Raw genomic sequence first — 19108 nt, forward strand, 5'->3', positions numbered from 1 at the left:
CCATTTAACTTTCACAATTTTCAAAGTTCTTCTTTTTAACTTCTTTGTTTTCGAATCTTCAATTTGTATTGGTCTTTCAACAAATTTTAAGTTTTCGTTTATTTCAACATCTTTTAATGGCATAGCCAAAGATTCATCGGTTAAACACTTATATTCGAAACATGGAATACATCATGTATTCCTTGCATTTCCTCGGGCAATCGCAAACGGTATGCAACATTGCCTATTCGTTCGAGTACCTCAAAAGGTTCAACGAATCGAGGACTTAACTTTCCTTTCTTACCGAAGCGAACAACGCCTTTCCAAGGCAAAACTTTTAATAACACTTTATCACCAACATTAAATTCTAACGGCTTACGACGGATGTCGGCGTAACTCTTTTGACGATCACGTGTCGTCTTAAGTCAATCTCGGATTTGTAGAATCTTGTCGGTGGTTTCTTGGACTATTTCGGGTCTAGATAATTGGTTGTGTCCGGTTTCAGGCCAGTACACGGGCGTGCTACACTTTCGACAATATAACGCCTCGAATGGTGCGGCTTGAATACTTGTGTGATAGCTATTATTGTAAGAGAATTCCATTAGGGGTAAGTGGTCGTCCCAACTTCCACCTAAGTCGATCACACAAGCGCGGAGCATATCTTCCAACGTTTGAATTGTTCTTTCACTTTGCCCATCGGTTTGCGGATGATAAGCAGTGCTCAGGTTTAACTTCGTACCAAGAGCTTGTTGGAAGCTTTTCCAAAAGTGAGACGTAAAACGACTGTCTCGATCAGAAATGATAGATAGCGATACTCCATGCAAAGCAACGATGTTTTTATACATAAATACGCGCTAATCTATCCATTGAGTATGACTCATTAATGGGTATGAAGTGTGCGGATTTCGGCAAACGGTCCACAATTACCCATATTGCATTGTGTTGTCGAGTTGTCTTTGGGAGTTTGGTTATGAAATCCATGGTTATTAACTCCCACTTCCATACGGGAAGTTCGGGTTGCTGAAGTAATCCCGAAAGCTTTTGGTGTTCAGCCTTGACTTTTAAACAAGTTAAGCATTTCGCAACATGCGAAGCGACATCCCTTTTCATTCCATTCCACCAATAGTTCGCCTTTAGATTGTGGTACATCTTATCACTTCCGGGATACATCATGTATTTCGACTTATGAGCTTCGTTCAAAATTTTCTCACGCAACTCTCCTACGATTGGTACCCAAATCCTATTACCGAGTCTAAGGATACCATCGTCACCTTTGACTAACGAGTCAATGGTGCCATTACGTTTTTCATCGGAGATTTGGTTTTCATTGATCGCTTGAGTATGAGCGGATTTGATTTGTTCAAAGAGATCAATTTGGAGTTCTAGTCGCAATGCTCGAACTCTTTTGGGTTTCTCATGTTCCTTGCAACTCAAGGCATCGGCCACGACGTTGGCTTTTCCTTCATGGTAAACAATCTCACAATCGTAGTCGTTGAGCGTTTCCATCCATCGCCGTTGGCGCATGTTGAGCTCCTTTTGATCAAATATGTGTTTCAAGCTCTTATGATCAGTGTACACAGTAAATCTTACTCCATAGAGATAGTGCTTCCATATCTTAAGTGCAAAGATTATGGCGCCTAACTCTAGATCGTGAGTCGTATAGTTCTTCTCGTGTACTTTAAGTTGACGAGAGGTGTAGGCGATTACCTTCTTGCGTTGCATTAGTACGCATCCCAAACCCGAGTGAGACGCGTCACTAAATACCACAAAATCCTCAGTACCTTCTTGCAAAGCCAAGATAGGTGCTTGGGTAAGTTTTTGTTTGAGTATATCGAACGCCTCTTGTTGCTTCGTTCCCCATTCATACTTGATGTTCTTACGAGTTAAGGAAGTTAGAGGAACGGCGATACGAGAAAATTTTTCGATGAACCTACGGTAGTAGCCGGCCAAACCTAAGAAACTTCGGATTTTGGTTGGAGACTTTGGGACCTCCCACTTAGAGATAGCTTCAATCTTAGCGGGGTTCACTTGAATACCGTTAAAATTAATGACGTGACCAAGAAATTGCACCTCGTGCAACCAGAACTCGCATTTCGAGAACTTGGCGTACAACTTCTTGGTTCTAAGAATCTCAAGAAAAGTTCGGAGATGAATTTCATGATCGTCCTTAGACTTAGAATAAATGAGTATGTCGTCGATGAATACGATAACAAATTTATCCAAGTAAGGCTTGCAAATACGGTTCATCATATCCATGAATGCAGTTGGGGCATTAGTGAGTCCAAACGGCATGACCGTGAACTCATAATGTCCATACCTTGTTCGAAACGCGGTCTTAGGAATATCCTCGGATTGAACTTTGAGTTGGTGATAGCCGGAACGAAGATCGATTTTTGAAAAGAAGCTAGCACCTTAAAGTTGGTCAAAAAGGTCATCAATACGAGGGAGTGGATATCGGTTCTTGATTGTGACTTTGTTCAATGCACGATAATCGATACACATTCGCATGGAACCATCCTTCTTCTTGACGAATAGAATTGGCGCTCCCTAAGGCGACGAACTCGATCGAATGAAACCTTTTTCCAATAACTCATCAAGTTGTTTCTTTAACTCCTTCATCTCGGTTGGCGCTAAGAGATACGGAGCTTTGGTAATCAGAGCAATACCGGAAATAAGATCAATCCTAAACTCTACTTCACGATCGGGAGGGATTCCAGGAAGTTCATCAGGAAAGACGTCAGAAAAGTTAGAAACAATAGGGACGTCTTTGATTTCTTTTGGCTTTGATTCTTCAGTGACGTAGGCCATGAATGCGAGGCATCCTTGATTCAAACATTTGTTAGCCCTAATCATAGAAATTATGCTAACTTGGCCAGCGTCTTTGTCCCCTTCAATTCGAATCGTTCGTTTATCAGGGGCTTGAAGTTCAACAGTTTTGCTATTGAAAATGATATGAGCATGGTTAAAGGATAACCAATCCATACCAAGTACAATATCAAAACCAGCCAGGCTCATGGGTAATAAACAAATAGGCAGAATATAACCAACTAGAAGTATTTTTCCGTTTTCAAGGGCTTCGGAGATCTTAATGATTTCGCCACTAGCAGTCTCGACGCTTAGAGTTTTATCTAATTTTGTTAATGGTTCGTTTAATAGACTACAGAAACTATAATCTATAAAACTTAGATTGGCAGCCGATACAAACAAAACTCTAGCATAGGTGTCGTTGACTAGAAACGTACCGGTTATGGTTTCCGGCATGTCAGCAGCCTTCTTTGTGTCGAGTATGAAAACTCGAGCGTTTCCTTTCTTGTTCTGGCCACTTCCACTCGGGTGGCCACCAGCAGCGGGTTTGTTCTTTGGGCACTCAAACTTAAACGGCTCATTTCCTTGCAATTAAAGCAAGTCATCTTCTTTTTCCAACAGTTAGCAGCATTATGTCCCGTACGATTACAGGATTCACAGACTTTAGGAGACTGGGCGAAATTGCATCGGCCCTTGTGGTACCTCCTACACGTCTTGCATGGCGTAGATTTGTTTCGGTTTACGCCCTTGCTTCTGAAGTTGGAACTTCCTCCTGTCTTTCCTTGAGCAGCTGTTGGTGTCACCTTCTTGTCCTCTTCAATGTTGCGGACCATGTCGCCCATCAAGTAACCAGCCAACTCCATGCAGAGTCAGCGGTTTGAGGTAAGTGCGACCTCACCATGTCGCGGATTTCCCGCAGCAATCCCCATATGTATCTTGTGACTTTGCTGGACTCAGGGTTAACCAGATAGGGAACAAGGCGACAGTACTCAAGAAACTTGGTATTGTACTCTCGGAGGTTTGTCCCTACGACTTTATGATTGAGGAATTTTGTTTGGATCTGATCGGTCTCGTGCATAGGACAAAACTTTCCCATCACCATGGCCTTAAACTCATCCCATGACAGGCCATACATCACGTCTCTTCCCTTACTCATCAGTAACGCATTCCACCACTCATGCGCTTCCCCATTGAACATTAGGGTGGAATATTGAATCTTCTCCTCCTCAGAGCACTTGCTTGTTATAACGATGGTTTCCATTTCCTCGATCCATCTCAAGGTTGTGATGGCCCCTTTGTCATCATGGAACTCTTTCGGTCCATAGTATTTGAAATCCTTGAACGTACACCCACTAACTTTTAATTTCTTAAATTATCGTCTAATTCCACCGTCGGCGTTAGACTCGTGAACACTACCCTCCTCATGAGAGGGTTTCAGACGGGATTTCACGGATTTCGAAGGATGAACAGAAGGATTTACAGTTCGGGAATGTTTGGATTATCTAGATTGAGATCTAAACTCGGATTCTTCCCTAACGGGTTGCGTAATCATCTTTTGGATTTTATTCATGTATTTTCAGGAATTTCTTCCTCTCACTCGTTCTCTTTTTCGGGGCCTTTCCCCTTATCTTTTATCTCTTTCTCTCTACGAGCATTATTGTTGTTACTTTGTTCAGACATATTTCTCTTTTTCTTTTTCAAGTAAGTCTGAAAATTTAACAACATTTCTTTTATCAAACACACATTTTTTATTTATTATACATTTATATATATCCCAAGGATATATATATTTCATATTACACATACTTATATATATCTTTCCAATGATATATATATATATATAACTTGTCCTATCATTACATGAGAACGTTTCAAATGTTCTTTATTTATACACATAACATACAGGACACATAACCTCACATCATATTCCACCATCTTCAGTTCTTCAAGAACTTCTTCACAACCTTTGTTAGTTTGTTGCACTTACGAAGGAGTGTTTCTCCAACTTTCTTCTTTTTCTTCTCTTCCTCATCTACCTTCTTCCTCCAATCATCGGTTTCGTGCAGTGCACGATCCAGATGTTCTTCATACGTTTGTGGGACTACATTGGGGTATCCATACTGCGGAGGTGGGTCGCGGTAACCCAGAGTCACCATCTCATAGTGATTCCTCGGCTCTGGATACGGAACATAGTCCATGTCAGATGAAAGGTAGAGGTAGGTCTTGGCAGCTTCGTTCTGCTCTCGGATCTCGTCGGCTTGCTCTTGAATTGATGGAATTTCTCCTTGGAATGGTGGGAAGCTTGACGAAGCTTGATTCCTAAGTTTCTCAAGGTATTGGAGATACGGATCCACAGAACCATAGCTTGTGTTTTGGGAAGTGAGTGATCCTTCCATTGGGCTTGCCATTTTGTTGGGATTATCAGGATGCTCTTCTTCTGGTTCTTCTTCAGACTCTTCCTCGGGTTCTTCTTCTTCTTCGGGATCTTCCTCCTCTTATGGTTCCTCTTCCTCTTCCAGTTCCTCTTCTTTTGGTTCATCTTCCTCCATTGGTTGTGTGGTTTCATCATTTATTGGTGGCATCTGGAAAGTCTCAGAAGGTATCATTATTCTCATCTTGGGTCTACGGGACGGTCCCACCGTTGTTTGGTTGAGAATTAACTTCTTTGAAGGTGGAGCTTCCTGCATGCCATTCTTGTTGTTCAGAGAGATATTTCATCCATTCGGATAATGGTTGAGAATTTGGTAGGTATCCGGTTGGAAAATATTGTGGTATCTCTGAGGGTTGGTAAGTGGGGATCTCTGTTGGATGGTACGTCGGTATTTCGGAGGGATTATACCTCAGTATTGTTGATGGATGGTAGCTTGAGTGTCTTGGTGGCTCAATTCCTTGTTTCGGTGGACAATCAGGAACATCTATTGGGTAGTGCCTGCTTCCGGGGTAGTACACAGGTTTGGTCAAGTCGTGTTCCACATCTTGATTGAAGTAAGCTTCATAATACCCATCACTCATGTTGTCTTCGGGGTAAGGTTCGGCAATTCCAGCCTCCTTTGCCTTGAGCACAAAGTCTTCGATGTGAGCTTTAAAGGACATCTAATATTATGGGTGGTTTAGAATGTAGAGAGGGAAAGAAAGGTTACTAGCCTATCTTATCCTTATAATAAATAAACAATTATTTCCTATACTTGGATCGAAGCTTGGGTATTGTTTTATGATACCCAATTCGCTAAGATCGATGGCTCTGATACCAACCTGTCACACCCCCGTCTTAGGCCTAGAATCGTGACCCAATAGTTGGTACCAATATTGTAAATAAATCAGAGTTGCGTTAGTTTGCGGAAGACTTATAAAACTTCAAGGATCAAAACATAACTTTTATATATACATTCAAAGACGGGATTATAAAACACCCGTGTAGAGTTGTTAACAAAAGATTACTTGTTTATGTTTACAAACCACCATTTATGTTTATACAAAATAAAATCCGAGCCATCAGATATATAAGCACTTCGTCACTCTAAGTGCTAAACTTTTTCACCTACAAAATGTAAGAAAATACGTAAGCAACGAATGCTGGTGAACACGCTGATGCAAAATAACTTCTTTTACTTTATTAACCCTCGAGACTACGCCTGCCTCGGCCCAACGTGGCTTAGGAATAACAAAGTCAAATAACACATTATAAACTAGAGCCTCTACTCTAGGTCACCTCAGCAAACACCGCAGCGTTCGACTTAGTTAAGTACTCGTAAATATACACATAAGGTCGTACTCACTGCAGAAGAGCGTCCTACGACCAAGGGTGGTGCGATCATGCCCATACATCGCATAGTACCACCTATGTAAGGATCCAGACATACGTATACCACAGCCTGAGGGCTAGGTTCATACCCATAGTTATAAAGGTTTTAGGAACACATAGTTCCTTGTAAACAATTTCATATAACAAGTTTGACTCGTTTGAAAACAAGTTTAAAAGTTTGGGGCGTATTCACCTTATCTCTTTAGGATCGGCTTCACTCACTGTCCAAGGGTCTTTCCCTTCTTTATCTCGCACCTATAGTACGAGTATAAATATTTGTTAGTCGGATAAACGATCCGGCTTAAGACCTTTAGTCTTATCTCAATCCTCGATGAACCTTTAGTTCATTTTCTTTTACTTAAAAACCTTTAGTTTAAAAGTAAATTATAAACCTTTAGTTTATAATAAAAACCCGACGTTTCTTTTTCTCTAAGAAGCGTAATCTTTTTCTTTTATTATTTAAGAATACTCTTTATTCATTAAATAATATTTTCATAACAAAGAATATATACATATATACTTACACACATATATATGTAATCACAATATTCAATATTCATTCTTTTATTCATTTCTTTGTTATGTTTTCTTTTCTTTTATCGAGGTATCGAGTATAACCTCGACTTAAGGCTTAAGCCTTGAATATAATATTGATTATATTGTATTCATTGATACGCCTAACCTTAGTGGCGTATCGAAACTCTAGGGACTTGAGCAGCACTCCAACGCCGCTTGATCTCTTTGGTCGTCAAACGATAACGCCAAACTTCAACACATGATGGCACGCTTATCGAGACTCATCGCCATTTCAACAAACACCGTCTTGGTATGTGGGTGGAGGGTGGCACGAACTTCGAGGAAACGTTGATGCACAAACAAAGGATCAGGACACGTTTTACGAGGGATTATGGCATGCTTATCGAGGTGGATCCTATATACGATTGTCGGGATTTAGAGAGATGTTATAGAGAGAGAAGTAGGCTGAGTTTTGGTGTGACAAATGAAGATCCCGGACCTTGCTATTTATAGACGAAATTAGGGCTCCCATCGCGGTACGCGATGGGTCCCTGAGCAGGCCTATCGCGTACCGCGATATAGGCCTGATGACGCAGAGGGTAGGTCTTCCATGTGTCGACACGTGGCAGGCGCCGCTCCACGTGGCAACAAGTGGCGACACGTGATGGCAGCGTTGCCACATGGTGACACGTGGCAGAACATGGTGCCACCGTGTGCCACGTGGCACACGTGTCACACTATGTCAGACTTCCCATCGCGGTACGCGATGGGAGTCTCTTCTGATCCATCGCGTACCGCGATGGGTCAGAAAAACAGATTTTACAACTTTGACTCTGGAGTTTGGCATTTGGCAATTTTAGTCCCTAGACTTTGGAAAGTTGATACTTTGAACTCGAAATTTTCACGTTGTTACATAAAATTAATAAATTATTAGAATTGAAATGGTTTTTAAATCCAAAAATCGAATAAAGATTTGTTATAATGTATGATTTGGAAAGATAAGATATGTTTAGATAAAAGTGACAAAAACATCTTCTTTGATGAACTTAGTTATGATTGATTTGAAATATTTTGATTAGGTTACAAAGTAGGGTTTTAATAGAATAAAGTTGGAAATTTTGAGTATGATGAACATGATTGAATCGAGAACACACATGGCGTAGGTGATTAGGGTTTCCACCGTTGTAGCAAATACGGGTATCAGATGTGAAGTGTTGAGCAAACGACATAGCATGAGTTGTAGAAATAGACGGCATAGACTGTTGTGGATCGTCTTGTGGTACGTGGCAAGTATTAAAAAATTAACCGAATGATTATATTGGGTACAAACCAATATGAGGGTTGAATTGAATAGCGATGGCAAGTGAAACATATCGAGTGAATTTTGACGTAAAGTTTCTTGTTTTAGACGCTATAATTTTGTTAAGATTGATGGTTAATTTGATTAACAGCGTATAGTTGATATTTCGACTTGCATTTGTTATTGTTGTTGTTATGAGAATAAGTAAGGGTGAATGAATCAAGATTACCAACAATTAGTTTAATGAACAAGATAGAATTGATTGTGTTTATGTTTTGGAAATTGAGTTTGTACTTTAGAGATCGCATGAGCTATCTCCTTGACTAATTATGTGGCCATGAAGAGGTTATAGAAAATAAATGATTGATGTTGTTCGATGTTTGAGAAAACATTCTATGATTAACAAGGATGTGATTTAATGAGAAGATTGGGTAGTTGTGTAGATTTCATATGAGTTATTGTGTAAAACGAAACTTAAATGTGTTATGCTGATGTTTATTCATAACTTAAGGATAAGTTAGAATCCAAATTGAAAATCAATGAGCTAATTTGATGTGTGAATAAATTTTATCAAAGTTTGACATGTTTTAACAAATTACAAATTTGAGATCGAATATTTGAATATGTTTAATAGCTTATGTATATGATGTCGTGAGTAGTAGATTGTGCTATATTATTTAAATTAATTGAGGTATTGATATTATAATAATGTGATAAGATGAATAGGTGAAAACCGATTTCAATGAGTGTAAAATGTTTTGGTTAGCGCGTGATTACCGATTCTTGATGAATGAAGGGTTTATATCCGATCAGCAGAACAAAAAATGTTTTGAGTGTATATATAATCGAATCAATAGATATTGATTCCAAAAGTGATTTAATAAGTAAATAATTGAGTAACTGAATAATATAATAATAGAATAATTAAACCAAATCATGAATCGTTTCGTATAAAATCAAATAAACAACTAACAAATGTTCTTCGATGTGTTGGGTTTTCCAGGATCTTTCCATGGCATTTTGTTTCCCCAACTTATTAGCATACCAAAAAAAAAACAAATGTGCGAGTTGGCCTCCCATGAGCATTACATGGCAATTTGAATGGCCCAACTTAATTAACGAATCAACGAATCAATTGAGTTTTTCGGCCCATGAGCGTTACATGGTGATTGGACCGACCAAACTAAATAACGAATAAACGAACTCAAGCATAAGTAGGTGAAACATCTCGGGTATCACCACGGATGATGATGTTCCAACAAAACATCACAAATATAACAAATTGTGCAAATGTGCAGTTAGCGTGTCCATGGCGTCCCATGGGTTTTACACCCTACTAGACGTTTTAAAATCAATAAAACACAATAATATGTGTAACCGTTTAGCCGATTACGTTAAACGCTTAAAGTGTCCGTCTCATGACAATTTTCACTATGGCGGGGAATCTTGTCACACTCCCTAGTTTTAAGTTAAAATGAGCAAAAACAAAGTTAGGAAATTAGCAAGGAAATTTTCGACAATAAAAGGCGATCTAATAAAATTCAATAGAAATATTTTAAGATTGAGGTATAGTCTCGAAGTTATAAAAATATTTTGAGAATGAGACATAGTCTCGGAGTAATAAAATATTTTGAGAGTGAAGCATAGCTTCGGAGTTGTGTGTGCATGACAATAAAATAAATAATTAACTAAGCAGTTAAATAAGTACCTAACCTAGCAAGTAATTACATAAGCTGTAAAAAATCAAACAGAACACATCAGGTAAACAATAAGCACGTATGGTGTTCCTAAGTATGTTACTAAGGCACAACTAACGACCTATCTTAAATCTTCGGCTCTGATACCAATCTGTCACACCCCAACCTACGGCGGAATGTCGAGGCGTGGACTGATTGTCACAGCTCTCAAGGTACTATCATGCAAGATTAATAAATGACAATATTTATTTAGTTTATTTAAATGAAATAATTACGGTTAAGTACATCAAATATAAAGAAACTACAACAATGATTAATTAAGTTTGTATCCTATAAGGCATCTCTACGTGATCTCCATCTTGCTAAACAACCAAGTTGATAACCTGCAAATGCGTATAAAATATATTTTTGTTAACAACACATATTGAGCGAGTAAAACACCAGTTTAAGACACAACAGTAATAATATATAATAAATAAAGAAAGATGCAAATTGTTCCTGTGAGATGAACAATTAAACCAAAGCACATATACAAACAATCAACCATAAAAAAAGGGCTAAACCGTTGCCATGCGAATGGGCATTGGTTACCAAAAATGAGGTGTCGGTGAAAACATTGTCAAAACACCAGCAATTGCATGTATCCCAACCGTAGTATCACTACCCCAAATCCTGTAGCAAAGTCAGCAATATGAACATCATATTTGATGACCACCCACAAAATTTCCAACAGAAACACCATATTAGTTATCAAAAATGCTTCAAGATCACCGTAACAGAGTTTTTCATGATTTTCGTAACGGTGCTTGCAGGAATCTTGTCTGCACAGGTACTGCTTGTTTTACTTTATTATTTTTCATTGCATTTGGAATTATTTTGTTAACTTGACTCTCTTGTCATTATTTTCTCGGATTTGTTCACTACGGGTATTGATATTTTGTTAACTTGAATCTCTTGTCATTATTTTTTCAACTTTTGTTAACTTGAATCTCTTGTCATTATTTATATTACATTATAATACGTATAGACAACTTTTCATATTCCAATATCCTCTCTCTTGAGACGCCGTAAAAGTAAATGCCAATAAAGGTCTCCGGCATAATACTACGTTCTCCGGCAGGAAAGAAGATAAAAGCAAGGCGTCCATCTCCGGCTGCAATTAATATGCAATCAATTGATTTGAACGGTTTTTTTCAGATTTGTTCACTAGGGGTATTGATATTCAAGCAGTAAACGTTGTTATCAATTTTGACTTTCTGAAAACATATGAAACATATCTGCATAGGGTATGGTTGGAATATTATTTCATTGTTTGGTTACTATATTTAAATCTTAAGAAAATATCAAATGATTCATAATGCAGGTTGGTCGATCAGGGAGGTTTGGACACCTTGGTTTAAAGATCGTTTTAATCTTTACGTATACTGTTCCTTTATACTTGCAAGAGTTTATGATTTAAATTTTTAACTCTCTTTTATTAAATTCACTTGCTTTTATTTTATTCACTTGCTTTTATCTTCTTTCCTCGGGTATAGGATTGAACAAGAACTTGGAACCGAGATAAAGGCGAGCCGGGCCCTTGGGTAAGGCGAGCCGGGCGGTAATTTTTAGGGGCCATTTTTTTAGATATATGTTAAATTTTTTATTCTTTTTTATAAAAAAAATAAAAATATGTATGAATCTTAACCATTTCAAATATAATTTTTTTGTCCATAATTTATTTCAGATATTGGCCTCAAACTTAATTGAAACATTAAAACATTTTCACATTAATCGTCGTCTAAGAAAAATAGCTTATATATTTTGTTACTCGTTAGGGTCTCTACGTGCCTTTTTATTTCAGCTCGGTCAAGGTATTTAAATGCTTGGAGACGGACCTGAAAATTGTATACCGAATACCGTACCAATTTCCTTGGTTTGGTACGATTGAAAATACCGAAATCAAACGGTACCAATACTAAAAACATGAAAAAATGAATACTGGTACTGGTTGTGTTAAGTTGGTACTGTTTCGGTACCATACAAGTATGGTAACAATATTCGGTAATTAATGCTCATAACGTATGTATATATAAGTTATATAGTATACAGTACGTTATATAAACTAATCAATATATATTAAAATTTATATCATAATTTCTAAATATATTGTCCAAGTCCGACTTTTAGATTAGTTATATATTTTGCCAGAACCAATAAAAATCCGATGTGTTTTGAGTTGGGTATACTCAACGGACATTTTTTTAAAACCCGATAAAAAAACCCAAAACCCGATGGGTAATTACCCGATAAAAACCCGACGGGTTTGGGACGGGTTTGGGATGAGCTTTACTAATCGGGTATGGGCGATCCAACTAAAGATTTTGATTCCAGTGGGGACAGCTATGATCATGGTAGCCGACAAAGGTCGAACTTTCTTACTTCTTTATTGAAAGCGAAAGATAAAACAAACCAAGTTATGGGGATAAAACTGAGATTATATTCGTAAGTTGATTATAATAGGTTCATAGTTATTGATTTACTTTTTTTGTTGTTTTTATTTACAGGTGGCAGTGGCATGGATCCAGTCTTGTTGAAGGCTTTTGGAATAACATAATTATGTTGGGATGGGAATTGGTTTCTTAATTTAAGATGTTGGATTTTTTTTCGGTTCTTAAACAAAGTCAACACTGAAAGTGATATGATGCTTTGTGTTTTGAGGTGTTTTTAGGTAAACCACTTCAAGACTAATGTTTCTTTCTTTGTTTTATGTTTATGTTTGACAATGTCCCCGTGCTTCGCTGGGTCTTTTAAGATTGTTTAGTATGTGTTAACAGCTATGTTAAGTTGCTTTGAAGTTTCCTTGATGCTTAGAGAACTGATTTTGGAGTTTGAATAACAGTTGCAGCTCCTTTTAAAGATATAATATAAAAGTATGCCTGGTAAATTGTCTGCGGTAATGGGTCAGAGCGGGTTCGTTTTATAAAAGTCATATGGTTTGGTTAGAAATTATAACGTATTTAGACCAAAGTGGGTGGTTTTGTGTAAAAAAAGGTAAAAAACCTCTGCCACCACGAGCGTCATCTTCACTGTAATCGATTACACTGAAACTGTTGATGTTGTCACCTGTTGATTGTTGTCGACACACCACCATTGTTGTCCACAAATCATTGCCTCTACTACAGGCACTAGCGCCAACACCACTCTCATTGCCTTTACTACGACCAACTCTTTTGCCACCTTCATTGCTGTTCTTCGTCATTAGCCGCCAGCGATACTTTTTAAAACTTACATTATAAAATTATTAAATAGTATAAGGCAATGTATATTACATGTAGAAATACAATGGTAATCTTTTAGCAATCAACTATATTTTTATCTTTGATTTGCTCTTAGCAGTAAACCTCCGTTCTGCTAATCTATTTCCAATCGCTAAACACACTTTAAATTGGGGCCTGAACCAACTATACCCTCTTAGAACTTACATTAAATACGAGAGTTGAGGGTGTAACGACAGAGAGAAGCCTAAATGATCAGTTTTAATAAATGTCAATCAATCAATCAATCATGCCCAGTAAAATCCCACCGACAGCAAAGCTATAAGTAGGGTCTGGGGAGGGTGGGATGTAGGCACACCGTACCTCCATCCAAAGGAATGAAGAGGTGGCCTCCAGAGAGACCCTCGGCTCTAGGTACATGTGTATGAAGCAAAATAAAGGAAATCAAAGTTTAACAGTTATATACAAACTACTACTAATTATAATAATATTAATAATAAGATCACAGTTTAACAGCTATATAAAAGCTAATAATAATTATAATAATAATAATAATATATGTAAGGGAAATACCATTATGGTATGCGACCTAAATAAGTTAAGTCTAAGCCCTAAGGTATTCAATTCTCTCTAAAAATCCTTAACTTTAATTCTACTTCTCCACGAATTCCTATCCTCAACCATGTCCTCGGAGAGGTTTAGGTCTATCAAATCATGCCTAATCCTCTCATCCCAAGTCAATTTCGGTCGTCCTCTACCCCTCCTCCCCTCTATAGTAATGTTTTCTACGGATCTAACAGGATTCGTCGTCTGTCTTCTCTTTACATGTCCAAACCATCTCAATCTCCACTCTCTTATCTTGTCTGCTATGTTCGCCACCCCTAATCTCTCGCGAAACACAACGTTTCTTATTCAGTCGAGCCTTGTGTGCCCACACATCCAACGTAGCATTCTCATTTCTGCTACCTCCATCTTCCGCACTTGTGCCTTCTTGATGGCCCAACACTCTGTTCCATATAGCATTGCAGGTCTAACTGCCACCCTATAGAATTTTCCCTTTAGTTTAGTCGGGAAACTCTTGTCGCACAATATACCTGTGGCTGCTTTCCATCTACACCATCCTACCTGAACTCGGTGGGTGACATCACTGTCTAATTCCCCATCGCTCTGTACAAATGATCCTAACTACTTGAACTTCGTTACCTGCGTGACCACCTGCCCTTCAATTGTGATCTGTGCGTCTTCATTGTCGTTTATCCCACCAAAATCACAGTGGAGGTACTCCGTCTTAGATCGGCTAATCTTTAAACCTTTTGTCTCTAAGGTTGTTCGCCACTCCTCAAGCCTCATGTTTAGATCTTGTTTTTTCTCAGCAAGTAACACAATATCGTCTGCGAACATCATGCACCACGGGAGAGTCCCCTGAATCGACTTTGACAACTCATCCAAGACTACTGCAAAAAGAAACGGGCTCAACGCTGACCCCTGGTGAAGACCTACCTCTACAGGAAAGAAATCAGTATCCCCCACTGGCGCACGGACACTTGTTTCACTCCCGGTATACATATCCATAATTATCTCTATGTATTTCCTGGGCACTCTTCTACCCTCCAAGCACTCCCAGAGCACCTGTCGTGGCACACTGTCGTAGGCATTTTCTAGGTCAATAAACACCATGTGTAGATCACGCTTCTTCTCCCTATACTTTTCCATTAATCTTCTTAGAAGGTGTATTGCCTCTGTGGTGGAACGCCCCGGCATGAAGCCAAATTGGTTGACCGTAACCTGAGTTTCTCGTCTAAGTCTACCCTCAATCACTCTTTCCCATAGCTTCATAGTATGACTTAGTAGTTTGATTCCTCGGTAGTTACCACAACATTGGGCGTCTCCTTTGTTCTTATAGATAGGAACTACAACGCTGCTCCTCCACTGGTCTGGCATCTTACTTGATTTGAGAATACTATTGAACAGAGTAGTTAACCACATGACTCCTTCCTCCCCCAGACACTTCCACACCTCGATGGGTATGTTGTCTGGGCCAACCGCCTTAGACCTTCCCATCCTCCTAAGTGCATCCTTCACCTCTTCTCGTGTGATCCGTCGGCAGTAGCAGTTATTCGATTGTTGTCGTTGAAAGTTTGTGTTGTCATGTTCTTCTTGGAAAGCTCTCCCATTGTTAAAAAGATTGTGGAAGTAGGTTTGCCATCTTAGCTTGATGTCCTGCTCCTTGACCAGTACATGCCCATCTGTATCCTTTATGAACTTCACCGGTCCTAGATCTTGCCTTCTACGCTCCCTGGCTTTGGCAATCTTAAACATAGCATGTTCCCCCTCTTTTGTTTCTAGACCTTCATACATCCGTTTAAAGGCCTCCTTCTTTGCTTCCGCCACTGCCTTCTTCGCCTCTATCTTGGCCGTTTTGTAGTTATCCCTCAATTCCACTCGCTCCTCCTCATTCGTGCACCTCATTAGCTCCCTAAAACATCCTTGTTTGTCCCTTATCTTGTCTTGCACTGCGTCATTCCTCCACCAAGACTCCTTATGCCCACTTGTCTTTCCTGTTGTGACCCCGAGAGTCTCCTTTGCTACTTGGATGATCTTTGTCTCCATAGCTTCCCATATATGAGTTGAGTCCCCATTTAGTCGAGCCCGCGTATGCAGCATGAGTTTATCCTTAAACAGTAGGAGATTTTCGTCCTTCAAATTTCCCCATCGAATTCTCGGTGTACCTTTCTTCTCTCGAACAGTCAGCTTATTTCTGAAGGCTATATCTGTCACTAGTAGTCGATGTTGAGTCACAACTGCCTTCCCAGGTATGACTTTGCAGTCCTTCCACCAACGTCGGTCTCCTTGCCTCATCAAAAGGTAGTCAATTTGCGTGTCGCGTCCACCACTGCTAAAGGTGATTAAATGAGAATCTTGTTTCCTAAAATAAGAATTTATAATACCTAGGTCATGTGCCACCGCAAACTCTAGAAGATCTGTTCCGGTCTCATTCCTATCACCAAAACCGAAACCCCCATGTACGGCTTGAAAACCATCGTTAGCCTTACCAATGTGTCCATTAAAATCACCTCCTATGCAAATCCTCTCCCCCCTAGGTATGCCCCCTACCACTGCGTCTAGGCAATCCCAAAATTCTCTCTTTTCCTGATCCCCTAGGCCTACATGGGGCGCGTAGGCGGAGACTACTGCCACTACTTCCTCTCCTAGTACTAATTTCAACACCATAATCCTGTCATTATGTCTTATCACCTCCACCACACTAGTGTGTATTTCCTTAGCCACTAGAAACCCCACTCCATTCCTAGCTCCATCAGACCCCGAGTACCACAACTTATACCCATTACACTCAGCCCCTCTATGTCCTTTCCACTTAGTCTCCTGGAGACATGCTATCTGAACCCTACGTCTTTTAAGCACATCTACCAATTCTAGCAACTTACCATTTAATGTTCCTACATTCCAAGAAGCCAAACGCAATATACGCTCCCTATCTTTACTCTTTCCTACACCCCTCGTTTCAGGACATGGTCTCAAGTAATAGTCATGGTTCCTACGCTCTATGGTTGCAACTAAACACACAAACACAAGCAATAGAACACCAAATCAATAATAATAATAATAGTAACAAAAACTAATAATAATAATAATAATAATAATAATAATAATAATAATAATAATAATAATAATAATAATAATAATAGTGTGTAGCAATAACAATAATAGTCAAGAGATCTTAAAATGAAAATAAACTCCAAAGATCCGGATCACGTATGTTCTAATGATAATAATAATAATAATACTAATAATAATAATAATAGTGAGAAAGGAACGAGTATACCGTGAAGATGATGAAGGTAGATATAGCTCAACGGCAGCCAGGTTACAAGAAACCCTCGTTTATCAAAACCGGGAGAACACCGAGATATAACGAATCGAGCTAGACAACACAACAAGGTGAACCAACAATTCCGGCGACTTTTACGGCGGCCGTGGATGGTGACGCAGCGGCAGCAGCGGCAGGAGGCGGCGCGACAGCAGATCCGGCAAGCTGTGAGATCGGCGGACAGGAGTGGCAGCACACACCAGTGGTAGCAGCAAACAGATGAAAAAGCTTAAAGTGGGTCTAACAGTCACACTAACCCTAAAAATAAACCATTCAACACTGGAGATCCGAAATTAGTGCCGATTCAACACTGTTTCTCCGGTGGCCGGAGACCTTTAATAAATGTCTTGGTGTTTATTTTTTGGTGTAACATAAAACCAGTTTTTGGTTATACAGATTATGTTATTTAACCTGCTTCTGATATGCATATTGCATCATTTAACCAAATGAGCCATATAACAAAGCCTTTATTAATTCAAGTTTGCATCATTAGATTTATGACTAAATGGTGTTTTTTTATTGATAATTTTTATATAACATTTGATAGGATGTAAATACTCTTTGTGCAGTTTGCTTGAAGAAACAATAAATGTACATCATTTAATATAGTAAACCAGATAAACGTACACCATTTTATGTGTCGTAACGAACAGATGAACTACAGACATGCGTTCCGCAGCAACACGCGGGCTCTCAAACAAGTAATGTTTAGATGAATATGTATTTCAAATCTTTAACGAAAATTATTTATACGAACGAGTGATAAAGATATACCTAACTTGTTTATTAATAAATTACCATTTCACTTAAAGAAAAACAATACATGCATATTATACTTATGAATTATTATATATATACACACCAAAAAATCCATAACGAGATTATTAAATAAGAACCGCAAACTTAGTGATGCTGGTTTAACAAAATAGGGTTTATTTAATATTTAATATTATTCAAAATTAAATAATAACCATTAAAATAATCAAAACAACTTGTCAAAATAAAAAAAAAACCAAAAAACGCGTCCAGGGGGCTCGAACCCGCACCCCTTGCAGGTTCACTGGTTAATACAAACAACGCAACCAACTGCGCTGGCATGTCTTATGGTTTAAGATTCAGGATAATAAAATACATACAGTAGTCCAGAAACACCCCTAAATCCTATGAACCCTAATTCATGAATCGTTCAATCCGTGTACATTAGTTTAATTAACATTAAGGATTTTGTTCACTGATAAAAAACGAACACAATGAGATGTTTAATTATCTGATACGATGAGGGATGTATGGTGAACGGGAAGATGCGACTGACGGCAAAAAACGATTAAGAACGGTTATATATAGGTTGATTTAACTGAATTAAAGTTAGGGTTATTGCAGGCGATGGGTTGGGGATTGTTTCTGCACAATTAATTGTATTATGTTAACGATATTATGTATATTGACGAGTAATTTAGGTCGGCCTAATATAAGTAATAATACGAATCTCTTTTTGATCTATTTAACATAATTAACGTGGTCGGCAAGCCGAATTAGGCAAGAGTAGCATATACATGATTTGATTTCCAAGTTTGTTGCGAGAATTGAGGTCCAAGTTAAAGTATTTTGTCTACGGGTTCGTTACACGGGTTGGATAAGTGGGTTTGGGTTTCCGGGTCCAGGTTACAGATTATATGGGTTATAAATATGAAATTTACCCTCTAGTCCTTGTAGATTGAGGATGGAAATATTTTAAGGTAAAGGTGTTAGTTTGGGTTAAAAATGCCAAAATGTGAAAGTTATATAATATGTAAATAATTAAACAATAATATAATAATTAGTTAACTCAAATTTTTTTTTATTTAATAAAATAACCCGAACATA

General features: G+C 38.5%; 1 long non-coding RNA gene across 1 annotated transcript; it reads left to right on the forward strand.

Annotated features, from left to right (window-relative positions):
* The first annotated feature begins 10850 nt into the window (after positions 1-10850).
* On the forward strand, positions 10851-11494 carry LOC143540858 (uncharacterized). The gene is made up of 3 exons (XR_013136659.1): positions 10851-10928; positions 11297-11385; positions 11463-11494. It is a non-coding gene; the product is annotated as an uncharacterized LOC143540858 (long non-coding RNA).
* Positions 11495-19108: the final 7614 nt, after the last annotated feature.

The sequence above is a fragment of the Bidens hawaiensis genome, unplaced genomic scaffold (genome assembly GCF_021521415.1).
Source record: "Bidens hawaiensis isolate Kalapana, Puna unplaced genomic scaffold, B.hawaiensis_p1.1 tig00012379_1, whole genome shotgun sequence".
NCBI classification, from domain to species: domain Eukaryota; kingdom Viridiplantae; phylum Streptophyta; class Magnoliopsida; order Asterales; family Asteraceae; genus Bidens; species Bidens hawaiensis.